The following is a 7855-nucleotide window of genomic DNA, read 5'->3' as shown; positions in this document are numbered from 1 at the left end:
CGCCACCTTCAAGCCTGTAGAAAACAACAAGCTTTATATTTTAAATGATTCATTTTTCAATACTGTAGTAAATTATCAGAAGTTAAACACCTTATACACCACCTTGAAAGAAATGTGCTGTATTTCACTTTCCACAGCTCATCAGTTACCTGCTGTACCACTGTGGTGGTCTGTGCAACTTTTTATAATCTACAACATCTACTGTTTCCTGGCAACTTTCCGGCATGGCAACTGGAATCTGATAACAAATGGTCAGTTGAGACTTAACAAATATGTCAGATGTTATTGGAGGACATCCACCCAGGGTATTTATATGCATGCAAAACATTTCGAAAGTAAACCTTCGAACCCTTTGTGCTTTGAGAATCGTGTGTGCGTGCTTTTAAGAACCCTCTAGTGAGTACATAGACATAAAATACATTTGTAGGAAAAAAAATAAATCAACAAAGGGTAGACAACAGTCTCGGCCTTCTGATTTTTATCGCAGTAGATGAAGATTTAATAAGAATTCAAGATTCAAGAGTGTGTGAGTGATTGTGCCCTGTAATGGACCAGCACCCCATGCAGGGTGTCTCCCCAACTTGAGCTCTGAGTCCCCTGGGATTGGATCAAGGATCCCAGTCACCCTACACAGAATAGGTGGGTCTGAAAATGAGGGAAAGAAGGAAGAAAAAGCTGTGATCTTGCTGGACATCGCACATCCGTGGAAGCTCACACAGAAGATCATGCCTTCCTCCAGGACACCTGAAGCTTTTTGAACTAGGGAGCCCTCTTCCAAATACATGAGCTCTCATGATTGGCTAGTGTTGCTGTGATTGAAAGGGGAGAAATAATGTATGCCATCATTCCCACTCAGAAAACATGGACAACTTTGGTCTCTTGGAATCTTCGAAGCCTGGCTACAGATGGCTTTGGCATCTCTGGAGTTTTGTGTTGTACAATGTTTTATTAGAGAGTAGAGTAATTAACTAGAGACATTCAGAAAAAGCTGTAGAGGTTCATGTATTAAACATTTTAATGGCCTGTTGTAAGCATATAGCCTCTATGCCCCCTGAAACTGAGGCCTCTGCCTCTAACACTGAGGCCTCTGCCTCTAACACTGAGGCCTCTGCCTCTAACACTGCACACAAAAAGAAAAAGAAAAACACAAAAAATGTCAATACATCAACCTCCATAAAGGTCACTGCGTGTTAATGTGTCTGCAGCAGCTCTTTTATTTAGATTCTAGCAAATAATGTCTAAGAACCTTTCTTTCTTTCTTTCTTTCTTTCTTTCTTTCTTTCTTTCTTTCTTTCTTTCTTTTTTTCTTTCTCTCTCTCTCTCTCTCTCTCTCTCTCTCCCTCTCTCTCTCTCTCTGTCTGTCTCTCTGTCTCTCTCTCTGTCTCTCTCTCTCTAATACAAGCTTATATTTTATATTAGAAAAATATATTCAATAAATCTCTCTCTCTCTCCCTCTCTCTCTCTCTGTCTGTCTCTCTGTCTCTCTCTCTGTCTCTCTCTCTCTAATACAAGCTTATATTTTATATTAGAAAAATATATTCAATAAATCTCTCTCTCTCTCTCTCTCTCTCTCTCTCTCTCTCTCACACTTTTTCTTCCTATCTTTCTTTTTCTTTCTTTCTTTCTTTCTTTCTTTCTTTCTTTCTTTCTTTCTTTCTTTCTTTCTTTCTTTCTTTCTTTCTTTCTTTCTTTCTTTCGTGCTCTCTCTCTCTCACCCCCCCTCACTTTTTTTTCCTATTTTCCTTTCTTCCTATTTTTCATCCTATTTTTCTTCCTTCCTATTTTTCTTTCTTTCTTTCTTTCTTTCTTTCTTTCTTTCTTTCTTTCTTTCTTTCTTTCTCTCTCTCTCTCTCTCTCTCTCTCATTTTTTTCAGATTTTTCTTTCTTCCTATTTTTCTTCCTTCCTATTCTTCTTTCTTTCTTTCTTTCTTTCTTTCTTTCTTTCTTTCTTTCTTTCTTTCTTTCTTTCTTTCTTTCTTTCTTTCTTTCTTTCTTTCTTTCTTTCTTATGTTCTCTCTCTCTCTCTCTCTCTCTCTCTATTCATTTATGTGCTTTTATAAGGCTTCAAGTTCAAGTTCAAGAAGCTTTATTGTCATTTCAACCACATATAGCTGACGCAGTACATAGTGAAATGAAACAAGTTTCTCCAGGACCTGGTGCTACAGAAACATACAACATGAAGATCAAACACAAAACACAACAACACAGAGCTAGGACAGAAGTTTGTCTTAGCCACATAAAGTGCACAGTGTGCAGCCGGGTGCAAACAGAGCAAAGACAAGACAGTGCAAAGAAAACAAAAAATTCATTAAAGCTTTGCCTGAACATGGTCTTTAAAGCTGGTTCACTGCCCTGTCTCTTTGCCCTGACTGCAGAGTACTGAATGATTCATGCTATGTTCTTCAGCACTGTGAGGTCACATGCTCAGCTGCTTTGTCTCTGTGTTGGTGTTGCTGCTAGACCTTTCCATTTCACAATAATCACATTATTGAGCAGGGCAGAAATTTCCTGAACTGACTTGTGGAAAAGTATCCAATGCAGTCATGTGTATAAAGACACCGAGCTCTTCCACTGTCAGTGTTTGCGTGTAGAGGCCTCTGTGCATGGCTATGGGCTTGATTTGGGGGTTTCCAGATATTTTTGGGGTATTTAATGCATATTTCATATACAGTTTGACCTCGGGGTTCGAAAATATTTTCGGTGTACGACTCGATCGTCAGGAATGGCGGTTCTTGTTTCATACAGGATTGCAGTGAATATCGAATAATGAATTTCCATTTAAGGGGTGGTACTATTACTAATTAATAGTAATTTGGTAATTGGTAAATAGTAATTTTTTTAATATTATACCCCCAATGAGGGAATAATAGTAAAAAAAAAAATAAATAAATAAAATAAAACATAGGTTTGACTAACAGGGTAGGATGGTAAACTTACTGCAGCATTCCACTGTATTGCATAGATGTGTATAACATTTGAGTACTGAACAAGGCAAATACGAGTCTTCCTGATCTCACACACACACACACACACGAGTTGAAACAGATGATTCATTTTACATTATTTCACTGAGGAACCACTGCATAGCTAAATTTTGTGCTCAGTTTGAGGAAGTGGAGCTCTGAGAAAGGTTGTGCTTTATTATTTTTTATTCAATTATATGTATTTAGTATGCATTTTATAATATATTCTATTACAAATTACATTCATGTACATTCATATTACAAATGACATTCTTATATATACTTAAGAAAGTAATATATATTTAAACATACATTCAAGGCAATTTAAATACACTTGTCATAGCATATTGCATTATAAAATATATTATAATACATTCATTGGTATGAAGTGTGAAAATTGAAACCTATTAATTGCAATTTTTTTACCTACATTTTAATGTACTTTTTTTTTCAAAGAGTACTGAGAGTGTTAAAAAGACTTTGTTTATGATCATCAGGATCTATCATGATTACGGAAGATGTTTTAGGGCATAAGTGCAATTGAAAATATCCAGCCATTTAGTGACTAAGGTCCTGTCTGAGTCTCAGTGCTAAGAATAAACAATATCATCAATGAATTACTATGTGATCACTTCCATATCATATCATATCATATCATATCATATCATATCATATCATATCATTTAAACACTTCAATTTAATCAGGTTTGGGTTTAAAGGCTAATAATAATAATAATAATAATAATAATAATAATAATAATAATAATAATAATAATAGTAATAGTAATAATAATAATAATTAATTTGCAGGGTCTATCCTGAGTGGATTTACTACTGCGCAAGCTTTCCATGAATAAGTACAAAAGCTGTGGTCATTCAGGAGTGTTCGGTCAAATGTTTCTTCTTAAACTGCTGGTTTTCATGCGTCTGACAATTGTTGCAGTGTTTTATAAAAGTGGGCAATTGATTAAAAAAAAAAACACTTTTAGTCTTAGATTAATCTTAGTGACCCACCAATGACCAGGAGTTAATTGAATTACCACCACTGAGGGCAGCTGCTTAGGGACTGATGTGTAGTCTCTATTTGGCATTAGGTCTGGAGTAAGGGACTGAAATCACATACAGTGTTAAAGACTCTTAAGGATCCCTGGACAAAAATGGGTCACTTATGTCATTTCTTCTAAATAACTATACTCTCTCTAAAATCTTTTTGCATAGTACATTGTTGTAATGAATATGAATAAGGATAAAAGAATCTCAAGACCCAATCTTCCACTCACTAGGTGACTTTCTTGACTTATTTATTGTTTCCTATTGCCATCAACAGTAAAAAAGTAAGTAAAACACATAACCATAACCACAACCATTAAAAAAAACACAATTATTGATCTAAAAGATGGCCAATTGATAGATTTTCTTATTTAGCATTTAGTGTAAGACATAAAAAAAACCCCAAAAATAACAACAAAAAAAGAATTGTATTGGGATTCTGAAATATATATATATATATGAGAGAGAGAGAGAGAGAGAGAGAGAGAGAATTTCTTAAATTTGTTCCTCATTAAAACAGAGATTTTATTTATTATTATTATTATTATTATTATTATTATTATTATTATTATTATTATTATTATTATTATTATATTTATTTATTTATTTATTTAATTTATGTTTTAATAAGTTCACATTTTACAAAGGTCTAGAAATCCTCTCTTGGGAATTCATCAGCTGCTCCCCTCATTAGCCGAATTATTAGATAAACATTCATTATCTTGTGAAGGAGCCCCAGCGGGATTAATTATCTTACACATTTACTGCTTGATAAAAACACCCTAATTTTAGAGGTCATTAATGACAGTGCTACAGTTACAGCTCCCCTGTAGCAACAAACCAGAACAGCTGGTGTGTTAACAGCTCATTAGTGTTCATTAGGACCCAGTGTAGTAGCAGTGGGATATGATGTAAGATCCAGTCTGAGTTTGATGGCATCAACATCCTCAAAGCCTCAAAGTCTCAAAGTCTCAGTTTCCTTAGACGATCTCAGTGCGAGAACGTTTCATCAAATCCAATCGGTTCCCCAGCAAAACTGATTAACTCTGTATTCATATAAAGACTGTGGAAGTCTATATATGATCTATATAGGAAATCTATATGATGCCAAAATGCCACTAAAAATGTTAAAAAATTAAGCAAAATAGGTGATGTTCGTTATTGATGGACATAAATAGGTATATTAGTTTAAAGATAACCTTTCCACTAGAGGGCAGTGCTATAAAATAAACCACAATGCAAAGTAATTGAGGGTTTAATTGGTTCTTAAAATCTATTTATATTTTATGTAATTTTTTTGTGTGATATAATTATTGATAACTGATTTTTTTTTAAAATAATTGTCTACAATTTTAGTATTAAATTGATTTAAGTAATTTTACTATAATAATTGTTTATAATTATGTTATAATAATTAATTTTAAATAAATATTTAAAAAATATATATATAACAAAAAGCCAGATTTTAAAACATTTGTATGCTTAAATGTTAGGAAATAAGCATCATGGAAGGCTACATATCTAAAAGAACGAAATACCTTCATGCTATAGACTAGTTCCAACAAGATTTTTTATTTTTCTTTGCTTGAAGAGAGGGCATGATGACAACCTAACAACAGGCTCTATAAGCAATAAGCTTGTGTGGTCTCTTGTAGATTGTAGATAATCTTTTAGGAGGCATCTCAAAGCTCAGTGAACTGCAGCACCTTCACCTCAACCATGTGTGTGCACTATTTATGACTGCGATGACTGCATACTCTAAAATAATCTCCAGCAACCTGATGAGAGGATCATGATCAACATGGCGTTAAATTCCAGATGTTGCATTCAAATAAAATGCACGATTTTAAATTTGGGACATTTTGTCTACATGTGCAATCTGATAATAATCTAATAATACTGCATTTAGTGCTTTAGCTCCAATTTCAGGCAAACAGCCATGAGGTATCTATTTATTCAATATTAAAGTTCAAATTCACAAATGAAATAATTATATATATAAATATTTTGAACCTTTTTATTGCTGAACTTCTGTGTGTGATTTTTGAACAATAACAATAATGAACATTAAATATGGATAAATGTTTTTTAAAGCTATAGCAAGTATAAAATATGCAAATATCAAATTTGTAAAATTGATTTTTAATATCGACCTGCATAAATAAGTAATGCATGGTTGTTTGACCAACAAGGGAATGGATGTATTGCAATGTATCCCAAGGCAGAGGGGATGGTGGTGAGGAAAAAATAAAACAATATGAGGCAGAAACCTTGAGGCAACCTCATCCTCATCTGCGTGACATTAAATGGTGCAATTATAACAAAAGAAAATTCCCTTATCAAACTGTACTATATGGTCCGAAAATGCAATTGCATAACCAAGAAATTCTAGGTGAAATATATTCTAGGTGAATTCTAGGCCACAGGTGTATAAAATCAAGCACCTAGGCATGCAGACTGTTTTTACAAACATTTGTGAAAGAATGGGTCGCTCTCAGGAGCTCAGTGAATTCCAGCGTGGAACTGTGATAGGATGCCACCTGTGCAACAAATCCAGTCGTGAAATTTCCTCACTCCTAAATATTCCACAGTCAACTGTCAGCTGTATTATAAGAACGTGGAAGTGTTTGGGAACGACAGCAACTCAGCCACGAAGTGGTAGGCCACGTAAACTGACGGAGCGGGATCAGCGGATGCTGAGGCGCATAGTGCGAAGAGGTCGCCAACTTTCTGCAGAGTCAATCGCTACAGACCTCCAAACTTCATGTGGCCTTCAGATTAGCTCAAGAACAGTGCGCAGAGAGCTTCATGGAATGGGTTTCCATGGCCGAGCAGCTGCATCCAAGCCATACATCACCAAGTGCAATGCAAAGCGTCGGATGCAGTGGTGTAAAGCACGCCGCCACTGGACTCTAGAGCAGTGGAGACGCGTTCTCTGGAGTGACGAATCACGCTTCTCCATCTGGCAATCTGATGGACGAGTCTGGGTTTGGCGGTTGCCAGTTGAACGGTACTTGTCTGACTGCATTGTGCCAAGTGTAATGTTTGGTGGAGGGGGGATTATGGTGTGGGGTTGTTTTTCAGGAGCTGGGCTTGGCCCCTTAGTTCCAGTGAAAGGAACACTGAATGCTTCAGCATACCAAGACATTTTGGACAATTCCATGCTCCCAACTTTGTGGGAACAGTTTGGAGCCGGCCCCTTCCTCTTCCAACATGACTGTGCACCAGTGACCAAAGCAAGGTCCATAAAGACATGGATGACAGAGTCTGGTGTGGATGAACTTGACTGGCCTGCACAGAGTCCTGACCTCAACCCGATAGAACACCTTTGGGATGAATTAGAGCGGAGACTGAGAGCCAGGCCTTCTCGTCCAACATCAGTGTGTGACCTCACAAATGCGCTTCTGGAAGAATGGTCAAAAATTCCCATAAACACACTCCTAAACCTTGTGGACAGCCTTCCCAGAAGAGTTGAAGCTGTTATAGCTGCAAAGGGTGAACCGACGTCATATTGAACCCTATGGATTAGGAATGGGATGTCACTTAAGTTCATATGCGAGTCAAGGCAGGTGAGCGAATACTTTTGGCAATATAGTGTATATACACACACACACACACACACATATATATGCTCTCCAGACTTGTAGTCTCTCTAATGTGCTTTCAGTCTTCAATGGTGCGAATGAAGCCAATTTCCACATACTTGGGGTTTCAAGTCTGGGCAGCACACCAAAAACCCCCCCACATTCAACCTACTCTGGGGTAGTAACATAATCTCCGGAGACTTATATGTGCAAAGTCTTCTCAGATATTAGTAGCACACTGCTGTCCGCAATTTTTAA

Source organism: Hemibagrus wyckioides, linkage group LG18, assembly GCF_019097595.1.
Source record: "Hemibagrus wyckioides isolate EC202008001 linkage group LG18, SWU_Hwy_1.0, whole genome shotgun sequence".
NCBI lineage: Eukaryota > Metazoa > Chordata > Actinopteri > Siluriformes > Bagridae > Hemibagrus > Hemibagrus wyckioides.
This window is presented reverse-complemented; position numbering follows the sequence as displayed.